Below are 13,474 nucleotides of genomic sequence, written 5' to 3' on the forward strand. Positions count from 1 at the left end.
AAATAAATACAGGATCGCCAAATAAGGTCACACATGAAGTAAATTCAATTTAGAAACCATAATAAACACAGACACACACACACATATAGACTTTCTCTATCTCTCTCGCTCACATACACTTCCTCCATCTGTCTCTCTATCTCGTTGACTCTGTATCCCTACCCCCCTCTCATTCCTTCTCTCCATCTCTTACTGCGAATGTATTAAATTCTTTACTGATGTCCCTGTTCATTTCTTTCTCTTTCGTCACTGAACACGTTAAACAACATATTTTACGGCAGAGTCTGCAAATAGATTATGGGACAGAAAAAAAGAGAAACGACTTATTGCAGAAAGCGATATTCAAAGGAACATGAAAGAAAAATGAACAGTAAATGGAGAACAGAGGGTACTAGCTTAGTCTGCCGGAGAGCAGAGGGTTCAGGATGCAGTAGGTTTCAAGCCGAAAATGAAGTGAAGGTTGAATTGCAATTCAAATAAAATACAGACGAGAGACAGAGAACGGCAGCAGTGCAGAGACAATCAACAAACAGGAGAGATTCCATCACATAATATGTGTGTTCTATTGTCTACCTACTTGTCGCCGCTATGGTGTAAAGAGGGGTGGTTCATTCTGTACCCACAAGTCTCCGGTGGGATGTGAGAGTGGGGAGCGGGATCATTTTGTAGAAATCAGTCCCTGGTACAGACTGAGAGTGTGGGCTTTTGTAGGTGTCACTCTCGGGTTCAGTGTGAGAGTGTGGGTTTCATTCTGTATCTGTCAGTCTCTGCTACAGTGTGAGAGTGTGGGTTTCATTCTGTATCTGTCAGTCTCTGTTACAGTGTGAGAGTGTGGGTTTCATTCTGTATCTGTCAGTCTCTGTTACAGTGTGAGAGTGTGGGTTTCATTCTTTATCTGTCAGTTTCTGTTACAGTGTGAGAGTGTGGGTTTCATTCTGTATCTGTCAGTCTCTGTTACAGTGTGAGAGTGTGGGTTTCATTCTTTATCAGTCAGTTTCTGTTACAGTGTGAGGGTGTGGGTTTCATTCTGTATCTGTCAGTCTCTGTTCGAGTATTTCGTGTGTCGTCTCAGTCCTGCCCCTGTGTGACTCTGATTCAGTGTGAGCGGGTCTATTTATCCTCCTTCTTTCTCGCTGTTTCTCAAATTCAGAAAATACTCTTAATATATTGTATTCCCAGAGCTATTTTTAGAACAAGAGTCTCCTGCATTTGGTTTATGTTAAAATTGTGAGAGAGGCAGTGCACTGATGAATGATCACGGCTGTATGGAGCAGGACATCCTGTGTAATAGAGTCATACGGCAAACAGACCGTTCGTCCCGGCATTATTCTGCTTGCGATTCTTGCTAAAACCCATAGAACCAATTGAACAGCAGCCGATCCGTAAAATTTCTGTGGTTTGACAAAACAGTATCTGAAATGTTGAAGGAAAATAAGGAAAATAAATATTTTAATTAATTTAATCAACCAAGTGCATAACTAAATTAATAAACTGATCGAAATAAAACCCATAGAGGCATCGAGTTTTTTGTTTGAGCAGCATTTATGAGGGGTGATTCATAAGTTCGTGGCTAAGGTAGAATGAGTCAACTTTAGAAAACCAAACACGTTTATTTTTCAACATAGTCCCCTCCTACATTTACACACTTAGTCCAGCGGTCGTGAAGCGTATGGATTCCTTCTTTGTAGAAGTCGCCGTCCTGGACGTCCAGAAGTGGTCACAGCAGGGGTGATTGATAAGTTCGAAGGAGATGAATTATACAGTTCACGTTACATGCACGTGCATTTCAGCTCTTTGAGTGATTATGCAGAAAGTTTGAAGTTAATAACTCATCATAACTCATTAAAAATAAATGCACCAGGTTTCTAAAGTTGACACCTTCTACCTCAGGCCACGAACTTATCAATCACCCCCCCCCCCCCCCGCTATAGACATTTCTCTCACAGTTCTAAATTGCTCCTTCGCCGTATATTCGCAACTCTTATGTTTGCCGATTCTGTCACATATTCCTCAATGTGCACCAGACCATGAATTATCCAGAGTTATTTCCCACTCATAAATAATATAATATTCATTTCGATTTTCTTATGACGGCTTCAGACTGCTCTGCAGTATGCCATGCATTTTTCATTGATAAAGTTGTGACAGCCTTGTTCCGTGCAGCACTGAGAGCGTTTGTGAGTGGGAATGCGAGGGGAGATCAAGTTTCTCATTTGGATTCATCCAAAGCTGCTCACTGCAGCACGCGGTTGATGGAAGAATCCTGAGAAATTGTCGTCACTGATTACGTCATTGCACAGCCGGGAATGTTCCCCCCGTCAGGGACATGATGCGCGCAAGAGTTGCTCCTGTGTTGCAGGATACAGTGTCCTACATTACACCCATCAGTGCAGAAGAACGAGATGAATGGGGGTGAATGGACAGAAGATGATGAACAGACTGATATCACAATGTGAACACATCACCTGGACATGTTGGGATCATGGAACAGTAGAGAACAGGAACAAGCCCGGTGACTCACTACACCTGCGCTGAACACGATACCGAATGAGACTAAACTCTGTTGACTGTACATGACCCATCTCCATTCATTGACTGCATGTTCATGTGCTACGCCAACAACGTCGTAAACAACAATGTATTACCGACTGCCACACTTGACAGATTTTCCAGGCACCCACCATTATCTGTGAAACAAACAAACTTGCCCCGCGCATCTCCTCTAAGCTACTCTCCTCTCGCGTTAAATACAGATCATCGCCCACTTGTTATTTCTACCTTGGTGTGGAAGAACTTAAGACTCTTTGGATATGCAGAGGTTAACCTAGTCGCTTATGAATGCTCTTAAAATTTAGCTGAGGTCTGAGTTGCAAGTCTTAGAATCCAGTCCTTGCTAAAGTGTAAACAAGAATGCTATGGTACCATATTGACGTCATGCTCTTGTTTGTTGAAAATTAGTCCGAAGTTCAAAGTCACGTTGTGTGTTACAATCTAGTACTAAATTCACAGTCAAGCAATGTTATTCAAGCAATGTTGTTAGTCACCTACGCTGTGTCTATATAATGAACTGGGTCTGCCAGAGAAGCAGAGCCCCTAAGCACCGCTTTTAGGTGGAAGGATGCTCTCCATCATATCATGCAATAAAGTCCTTTAGTCTGAAACAATTCTCGGAGTCGGCCGGATTTATTCTATTTGCTGCTCCTGAGATTTTTCCGCAACATTTGGTCACAACAATTCACCTTCTAGGCCTCTCATAACTCTACCAGGTTCTGCCAGATCTCCCCCCAGCCTCTGTGTCCAGGAAGGGGAGGTCGAGGGACCATCCAACAGTCCTCTCGTTGACGGACCGGAAGTGGAAGGAGTGAGCAGTTTCAATTTCATTGGTGTTAGCCTCTTTGAGGATCCATCCCGGGCCCAATATATTGATGCAGTCTCAAAGAGAGCACGACGGCGGCGATAGTTCATTCAGAGTTTGAGAGGAATCGGTATGTCACGGAGGACTCTCGCACATTTCGACAGATGTACCGTGGAGAGCATTCTGACTGAAAGCATCACCGTCCGCCATGGAGGGGCCGCTGCACAGGATCAGATCAGTCTGCTGAAAATGTTTTCTCGGAAGGCTGCATCATAGGTACCAGCCTCCCAAGCACCCAAGACACCTTCAAAAGACGATGCCTCAAAAAGCTGTATCCATCAGTAAAGAGTTCACCCCACTCCCCTCGCTCGCCCAGAGGGCACAGGGACCCGACCACACACAGTCAGGAGCAGCTTCCTCCATCCGCAATCAGATTTCAGAACAGAGATCGATCCGCTGACGAAATCTTCCTCTGTATTTCTGTCTTTTGTTCTGCACAGTATATTTAATTTATTTCTGTACATACTGTAGTTATTGTAATTTATAGCTGTGTTATTCTGTAATGGAATTCACGGTTACCGCATGACGACAAAAGCACGTGACACGCATCCGGGTATATCCCGACCACACGAGGACTAATCTATCCTAATGTCTTTCAAAAATTCTCTCTCTTCACCGCGACACGTTCCAGCACGTCAGCACATTTAACGCCTTCACAACGTCAAGATCCCTCTCGGTGGTAAATACTGAAGTAAAGTCTTCAATAATGTCTTGCCCCACCTCCCCGATTCCAGACTCATGTTTCATCTTTTATCCTTGACCATTTCTCCCCTCACTGTAATCATCCTCTTCTTCTTCACATAAATCTAGAATGCTTGGGGCTTTTCTTAATCTTCGTTGCTAAGCCTTTACAAAGACCTTTCCAGCTCTCTGGATTCCTATTTTTCAGTTCGTCTCTGGCTGAATTGTAACTTTCTACAGTCATGTCTGATCCTTGCTTCCGAAACCTTAAATCAGCTTCGTTTATCTCTGGACGAGATGATCCACATCTCTTGTCACTCATGGGTCCTTCACCCTACCATCCTTTCCCTGCCCCAATGGGACAAATCTACCGAGGACCCCATGCAAGTGCCATCTGCCATCCCTCCCCATTTCCGTTGTGTGTTTCCCAGAGCATATCCGTTCCTGATTTAAGGTCCGTTTCCAGACCTTTAGCACCATGATTCCACTTCCCATAGCTAATTACCTTAAGAGATGTAACAGAGCTGTAGGGAAATAGTGGACCCACATGATTTGAGGACTGACAGGGGTTGTCGGGAGGTCGTGGGTCTGTGCTTAATTTGCAGACTGATGTAACCCCTGGGTCGCCTCAGGCATCGCTCAAACTTGTTCTAGTCTAGGGGGAGCAACCTTCGGCCCCGCCAAACTGGGTAATCAGCTGGTGTGGATGCTGTGTGATGTCCCCGCCTCGCTCAAAAACAGACAGTACACCTTATGCGAGTAAATCAGTACAATTTATAAAGATTACTATAACTAATCGATTACTAACGATACAGTATATACGAATAAGAGAAAAAAAAAGAAAAGGCGCCAAACTTATCAAAGTCCAAACCACTTCGTGCACAACCGTTGGAGCTCAATTACTGAAGTCTTCTGGTATTCGATCCCCTCCGAATTCCTCGACCCGCCTTCTGGGACCCCTACGGTGGTCGACCAGTCGCTCCACACTCCTCTGTCTCCGTCTCCTCTCATCACCGAACACCTTGGGCCGGGGACCCCCGCTCGGGGTCCGTACCGTCGCCCAGCTTCAAGCACCCCGTCCTCTCTCTCTCACTCCATCGCGCCGACTCCCCAAAACCCCCACCAACAATCAGTTTATAGTCCCAAACAAGCTTCCAGCACTTATCATAACAAAGACGCTAGCATTCCTACTATTAACACAGGCGCCAGCATTCCTACTTTTAACAAAACAAAGACGCCATTTTGATTACATACACAGTAACAAAGAAAAAGAAAAAAACCCCCGTTACACTGACAAGGGCGGAGATGGATGGAAAGCGCGCGGCAGTGCAACTAGTTTGGGGACTGACGTGGGCCTGTGGGAAGAGAACCGAGACGTGGGAATAATATGGCGATTGACACGGGCTATGGGGAGACAGTGGAACAGTGTGATTAGTTTGGGAACTGATACGGACTGTGGGGAAAGAGTGGGACAGTGTCATTAGTTCTTTGACTGACTTGAGCAGTGCGAAGAGAGTGGGACGGTGCGATTAGCTCCGTGACTGACACTAGCTGTGGGGAGAGCGGGATAGTGTGATCAATTCGGGGGCTGACACGGGCTGTGGGTCATGATCAAGGAAGTGGTGTTAGGTTTGAGTCTGACACGAGGCTGTGGGACAATCATGGAGCATTGGGAATGCTTTCGGTCTGACACGTGTCTGGCGGATTATTTTGAGGACTGACGCAGAACTGCGGGATTAGTGTGTTTTTACCTGCTCCTAAAAGGAGGCTGCTTGAACAGAGTGAATCACAATAATATATTAATATTATTATGTTTTACACAAATCCTTTATTCGTGTTATTCCATAAATAGTTAAAGTGACCTTCGAACTAATTTAAGACCATACAGCGAACTTCTTCCTCTCCATCGAGGAGCTCCCCCTCACGGCCGTACGCCGCATTACCGCGCTCTCACGCCACACTTCCTTTGAGCTCAGCACCACGGAATCCCGCCCACCCGGGAAGTGCCGGGAATCTAGGATTCCCCACCCCACCCCCTTCCCATTTTCCCGCCCGCGGCTGGCTACATGCATCAGCCACACGGATGTCAGATAAATCTCCAACCTTCCATCCCCTTCGTTCAACACCGCTGGCCTCAGGGCTTTATCAACCCGCATTGTCTCTGTAGGGGCTACCACTCCTTCCTCTCTCCGGAGCAGAGGAAATAAGAGCCTGCCATTACCCCTCTGGCAGTCTGGAGGGTCGCACACCCTCCGGTAAAAGCATGCCACCTCCCGGGAAGCTGAATGCGGGATGAAGACCCGAAACTCTCCGTCTACCCCTCATGTGCCCAAAGGGTTGCGAAGACTGTCTGTACACAGTCCCGTGAAGTGCTCTCTCTTCCCGCTCCCTCAGCGCCTGAGACTGAAGCCTGCGGTTTTTGCGGGAGGCCATACAGTCGGTTCCGGTGTTTTGGGCTGGGAAGTGAGGCTGAGCACCGGCGGGTCTCCATATCGCAGAGAGTTAATTGAGATTTCAATGTCAACGTTTAAGAGATGACTGGATAAGTACTGGGATATGGATGTCCGCGGTCCGGGTGCAGTTGATGGGAGTAGGCAGTTTAAATAATTCCTGACTGGCCTGACGTGCTGTAGAACCTGTTTCTGTGCAGTGGTTTCCTCTGGCGGTGCAGTCAATAGTTCAGCGATTTGCTTACATCGTCACCCCTAATTCCATGAACTTTCCAGCTGTTGCTGTGTGGTCAGATTAAATCGGTTATTTCCCTCAGCCCTGTTTCTCGGAACACTGTAACTGCAGAGTCCAAATATAGTTGTAAAGTGTACCGGTTCAGAGAGGAGTTGGCAAGCGGACCCGAGGTATTCCCAGTTGTGTCTGAGCCTGGAGGATTTAGGTGAGGGGGTACGGAGGTCTCGGAGGGTTTGGGAACTCCCAGATAAATTGACCTATGTAGCGCCTGAGAGACAGGGCGTCATGTTTACTGTTTGGGGAGCAATGTCACTGTTTGCGCTTGGGTTAGAGATTGTGTTGTCAGGAAGAGTGGTCGAGTTATTTAACAGTCCTGAGGACATGAATTTTATTTGGTGCGGAAAGAGTGTAAAGGGGTTTCTTCGTTTTCTTTGTTACAGCGTATGGTAATCAAAATGGCTTCTTAGTTTTGTTAAAAGTAGGAATGCTTCTTTGTTGTGAGAGAGTACTGGAAGCTCGTTTAGGTTAAAATTTACTGATAACGAGAATTGTATTCATTTGTTAACCAATTGGGATTAATATTGTTCTTTCTTCTGGGTCTGTAAGCTATTGTTGGCGGGCTTTTGGGGAGTCGGCGCGAGGGATGAGAAAGAGAGGACGCGATGCTGTAAACTGGGCGACGGAACTGATCCCGAGCGGGTTTCCCAGGCCAGGAGGTTTGGCGAGGAGAGGAGAAGAAGACAGACGTGCCGGGGGGAGGGGATTTGGTTGATCACTGCGGGTGGTCCTGAACTGCGAGTCGAGGAGGTCTGAGGGGATCGAATGGTGGGCAGAAGACTTCGCTCATTGAGCTCCAAAGGTTGTGCACGAAGTGGTTTGGACTTTGATAAATTGGCGCCTTTTCTTTATTTTCTTTTCCTTCTTATATACTGCATCTTTATTAATCACTTAGTTTTAGTAATCTCTATGAAGTGTAATCATGTAATCGCACATGGCGTACTATCTGTTAATTGGCGGGTTTGGGGACATCACACAGCATTCAAACAAGCTGATTATCCAGTTTGGTGGGGCCGAAGGCGGCTCCCCCAGACGGAAGCGAGCTGAGCGAGCCTGGGACAAGCCAGGGGGTTACATGTGAAAAGTTTAAGGGAAACATGAGGAGAAACCTCTTCATTCAGAGGGTCGGCAGAGTGTAGACAGTGCTGCCAACGCAAACGGTAATTGAGATTTCACTTTCAACGTTTAAGAGATGATTGGGGAAGTACACGGATGAGAGGGATATGGATGGCCACGGTCCGGGTAAGGTCGATGGGATTAGGCAGTGTAAATAATTCCTCACTGACTGGACGGACTGAAGACCCTGTTTCTGTGCAGTGGTTCCCTATGGATGTCTGACTATATGTCTGGATTACAACGTCAGTGTCTCGCAACACCGACCAATCTAGAAAGTCGTTGATGCTGTTCGATCCCTCTGTCCTCGCACACGCTGAAGCATGGAGACTGAGTTAATGGATGGTTACAGCATGAGGAGATAGATGTGAGATGATAAAGGGAGTATCACACTGCATGAATATACCTTCAGTAATGCGGTAGAGACAATAGTTCAGGTCTGGAGGTGGGTGTGAAAGTGGCCCCAGTACAGGGAACAAATCTGTTGCTTCGGCTGTGGTAATGGGAATCATTCGCCCCGATACTATACAACAAAGGTTCATTTAGCCCAAATCCTATCCTTGGACTGAAATTTAAGGTCAGAAGCCTTGGCAGCCTTTGGAGGCTTGCAGTTGTGGAGACGTCATGTTTTAATTGTGTTGAATATTAACTCGGGGGACACATTACTTTCGGCGTCTCTTTGTCCTGAAGTCGAAAGGCTTTATTAAATGTTGTCTGCTTGCCATTACAGATGTTTGTTAACTGTTGAACAAATAAGACCATGCCATTTTCTGCGATATTTTGAAAATATGAATGCATTGCAGTTTTAAAATACAGCATGCGGTTTGGACATAAGAGATGTCAATTGAAAGAGAGAGAGAAAGATTATGGCCATGAATGGCTTTATGTCAGTTGTCTGTTTCTTTAGTTTGTGTTGGGGAGATGATTGAATTTCTTCTTTTCCACCATACACGTGACAAAAATATTTGCGTCACCTGGCAAGAAGTGATATCCAGGAACTGATGCGAAATTCGGAGAGTGCGTATCTCTCCAAAATTCTATGAAGTGCTGATGTATGCTAGCCTCAGCTCTCCACATCCCACGCTCCCATCTCTTCTGCAGAATACGTGCTCAGGCCTTTTGCTTTGGAAGTTGTTTGTTCTGTATTCTCCAATTGCCTACGATGGGTTTGAAGGGAGACAAGTGTGTGCACGGGTGTTTGCTTTGCCTTCGCTGTATTTTTAGTTTGTGTAGTTTTGTGTGTTTCATTTATTATTAATTCAGAGTGAGACTCGGATTTCACACCGGCCATGTGGATTCAGGGTTAAATGGATCGAAGTTTGAGCGTATTTACACCCGATATGATAAAACCACGATTTCGAAGTATTGGGAATTGAATTGGGAATTTGGAATTGTCATTCAGGAAGGATGGTTATTTTAATTAGCATCAGAAGCTGCTCTGAACACAATTAAATGCTGGTTTTAAGTTGTAGGTCTCCATTGGAAAATATTGTTTTGAGGTCATTGTAGCATCTGCCCCGTAACATGTAAATGACAGGTCAGCTTAGATAACGTGGCAGTGTAATCAATAGCTCAGCGATTTTCTTACGTTATCAGTCCTAATTCCATAAATTAACCAGCTGCTGCTGTGTGATCAGATTAAGTCGATTATTTCCCTGAGCCCTATTTCTCGGAACACTGTAACTGCTAAGTCCAAAAGTTGTAAAATGTCCCAAAATGTCCATCCTCTTAGCGGGACGCCGCTACCCGCTGTCTTCCAGTCAGAATTCACTCTATCTACTACATCACATGCCTTCTGTTAGGAAGTCAATTCTGAATCAACGAAGGATTACCTAGATCCCATGCCCCCTGACTCTCGGAATTAATACACCTACATCGACTATTCAGATAATTCAACCTGGCTCATATAGGACAACATACCTCTCAAAGAGCCACGTTGTCTCTTCGTAGCCAAACTACGTTTCTCCAAATACTCATAAATTCCATCTTTAATAATCCTCTATAATAGTTTACCCACTACTGATGAAAGACTCACTGATCTATAATTCCAATGAGTATCCTATTATCTTGCTTCAACAAATGAATAACATTTGCCACCTTCTAATCTTCTCGTTCTACTTGCGTAGCCACGGAAAACACAAATATCCTGTCCAGAAGCTCAGCAATGTCTTCGCTTCCCTTTCCAAATCAGCTGGACAATATTCTTTCCAGCACCGGGGAATCATCTATTATAATATTCTCCTTGAAAGCTTGAAAGTTTTCAGCGCATCCTCTTTCTTAGCCTCGGCATGTTTTACCATAACTACCTTTTGCGCAGTGTTCACTTTCATCCATCTATTCAGTAAGAAGATTCACTGCCTTCTTGGACTCCAGATACGTTTTCCTCTTTTACTTCCGATCTACCCACACTCTCTCCAGTCATCCTCCTGTTCTTCACAGTGCAACTCGCCAAGGTCTTCTCACGTCCCTTTCTAATTTTTCAAAGTCCATTATTAAGTTCTCTCCTGTGTGTATTGTGATCTTCCATAACCCTACCTAATCCTTTCTCCCTAAACCTGAAGTACTTTTCTTTCTTCCTCTTGACGAGTTTTTACAACTTTATTGTCACCCAGGGTTACATTATGCTATTATCCTTTCCTTGCGACAATGAGACAAGCCCTTATTGAACCCCATGTCAGTGCTCCCTAAACAATCTCTACATATCTGTCGTGTTTTTCCCCGAGTGCATCATCTCCCAATGTACCTTCCCAAGTTCCTGATAGGAAGCACCATAAATCGCCGACTTTCAATTAAACACATTCAATGCTCCCTGGTCCTATCCATGTGCAAGGTAAGTCGAGGGCAGATCTGCCCTATTGCTCTGAAATGCTGACCCACCGAGAGATCTGTCACCTGATACGTTTCCTTTTCTAATATTAGATCTGGTATGGACTGTTCGCTAGTCCGCCTGTCTTCATATAATGACATGAATCCTTCCTGGACACAACTGAGAAATTATGTCATATCTAGACATTTTACCCTGGGGAGGTACCAGAGAACATTGTGGACGTTTCTGTTACCCGTGTCAATAACATGGCCAATGTCCAATATCCGCTTACCAATCGGTTCTTCACCGTTCCCGTTGCATTTATTTGGTTGATCTGCATAGAATACTCCCAATGGGGTGATCGCGTTTTTTGTGTTTCTGTGTTAGACTCGCCATCTATTAATGAACAAATGCTCCACGTTGTCCTTCCTTTCTGCAGCTGCGATACTAACCCTGATACCATCGCACTCCCTTTACACTCTGTTACCCGACCCTGTCCATTTTGAAACATCTAAAACTCGGAAAGCCCTGAAGCCATCCTTGCCCTTGTGACAGTCGAGTGTCTGTGATAGTTTGGAACATACTTCAACCAAAGTGACAATCACGCCAGCAGCATTGAGCGTTTGTATTGCTACCGACCTGAACAGTATGAAGTCAGCAATCTTTCGCCAATTCTGCAATTTCCGGATGACCAGGCATATGATTGATTGAGTTTACGACATGTTTGCCAAACCTGTTCATTGTAAAACGGGTTTATTTGAAAACTCCGTGGAAATGCCATTAGACGCGGGCATTATGTACACAGATGGCCATTTAATTTAAACATATATTTCATTCCATTCCTCAGCTCTTCTCTGAATTTCCTCTGTGTCAGTGTATAGATACAAGTATTGGTACATACGCTGAGCATTTGCAGCATGGACCCAAATTGCTGTAGGATGTATACCGGGGAACTCAAATATCTGTCCTCGTAAAAATAGTTTTGCCTTTGCCATTTCAGGGAATGGGCTACATAGGGCATCCAAAATAATATCAAATTAGCTGATATAGAAAACAACAAAATCATCGATTTTCTGCGTTTTTCCACTTCGGCATCTTTCTGATTGTCGCTGCTGTGCTGAAGCCTTTTGCGGACTCTATTTGCCATAACGATATGTCTTACAGTTAACCCGTTAAACACCAGGATTAATCCGATTGGTAGCAATGGTGTTAAAATACTGCCCAGTAATGCGTATCCTCTCCACACGGGTGAAGTAGCGTATTCAGATGTGCCGATGCACCGCCAGGGTGTGTTGTCAATGATGACGTAAGGTTCAAGGGCAAAATAAACCGGGGCACATCTCCCGCAGCTCACTATAACCACGGTCACCATAACCACCGTTGCTGTTCTCTCAGTGCAGTATCGCTCCCGCAGCTTTCGGCAACATATTGCGATGAAGCGATCGAAGGTAAAACTGACAGTAAACCAAACAGAACAGTCCGTCGCTACGATCCCGAATACAAGTGTCAGAGCGCATACAGGAGTGATGAGCAGGGATCTGGAATAAATGTAGATATTGTTGGTCTGTTCCACTAAAGCAGAAACGATAACTACCATCAGATCCGCTGTTGCCATCCCAACCAGGTAACGGGTGATGCATTTGGAGAGTCCGCATTTTCCCCGAGATAGGATCACAATCGCCGTTAAATTAACTACAAGGAATTTGAAAAAAAAAAAACCATTAGAAATATGAATAGAATAAATGTAGCTATTGTTTGGTCTGTTCCACTAAAGCAACAACGATAACCACCATCAGAACCGTAGTTACCATTCCAACCAGGTAACGGGTGATGCATTTTCCCCGAGAGATGATCACAATCGCCGTTAAATAAACTGCAAAAAATATTTGAAAAAGAAATAGAAATCTGGTCAGCAACAGCTCTCTCTGAATGCACCCATTCTTCCAATGCTATGCAGAGTAGAGTTTGTTTGGAAATGGAAAACGGAAATCCAGTGTGTACGGTTTCAGTAGCTGCACTTTGGCGGGAGGACAATGATGCATTGGAATGGTAGTGGATTGGCGAAACTCCGACAGTTGACAGCGAGGAAATGAATTCCACTACTCAATTACTGACACCAGTTACTGGTATCTCCCCAGTAACCAACACCATTTCCATTATTAGAGGTAAAAGTGCTGACAGGTTTGTTTGTAGCGATGACACAGTGGAAAGAAGGAGATAATGCAAGAGTTTTCATTTCCTTATTTGCAGAAGAACAGATCTACGTGTCGAAAATAGACTGGACCGTCATTTGAATAAACTACCACGTTGTTATAATGTCGAATTGTCTGCACTGATATAGACTCGGACCTGGAAAAGCAGAGGCCGGCGTCACTTCATAAAGCCTAGCGAAGTGAAATTATGAAACATTGACAATATTGGCACCGACTTAATTGAGAAAGAAAAAATTGCAATCGAAGTACGGAAATGTACATAAAACAATCAGAACCATGAACCCTTCACTCTGGAAACGTTTCAGCCAATGGTAGCATCTGTGCTTAGTAAGAGCGCAGATACCGCAGCAGAGTAACGACGGCACCATACATAAAGTAACCAGCTCCGGCATCTTACCGGGGACACCAACCGCTACAAGTGTGGGATAGAAAATGGCTGCGATGTAGTAAATCGTCGAATATCCCATATTCCGTCAGAACCAGTGTTCAGTTGTACGGAGCGTT

This window comes from Hemitrygon akajei, unplaced genomic scaffold (genome assembly GCF_048418815.1).
Source record: "Hemitrygon akajei unplaced genomic scaffold, sHemAka1.3 Scf000053, whole genome shotgun sequence".
Lineage (NCBI taxonomy): Eukaryota > Metazoa > Chordata > Chondrichthyes > Myliobatiformes > Dasyatidae > Hemitrygon > Hemitrygon akajei.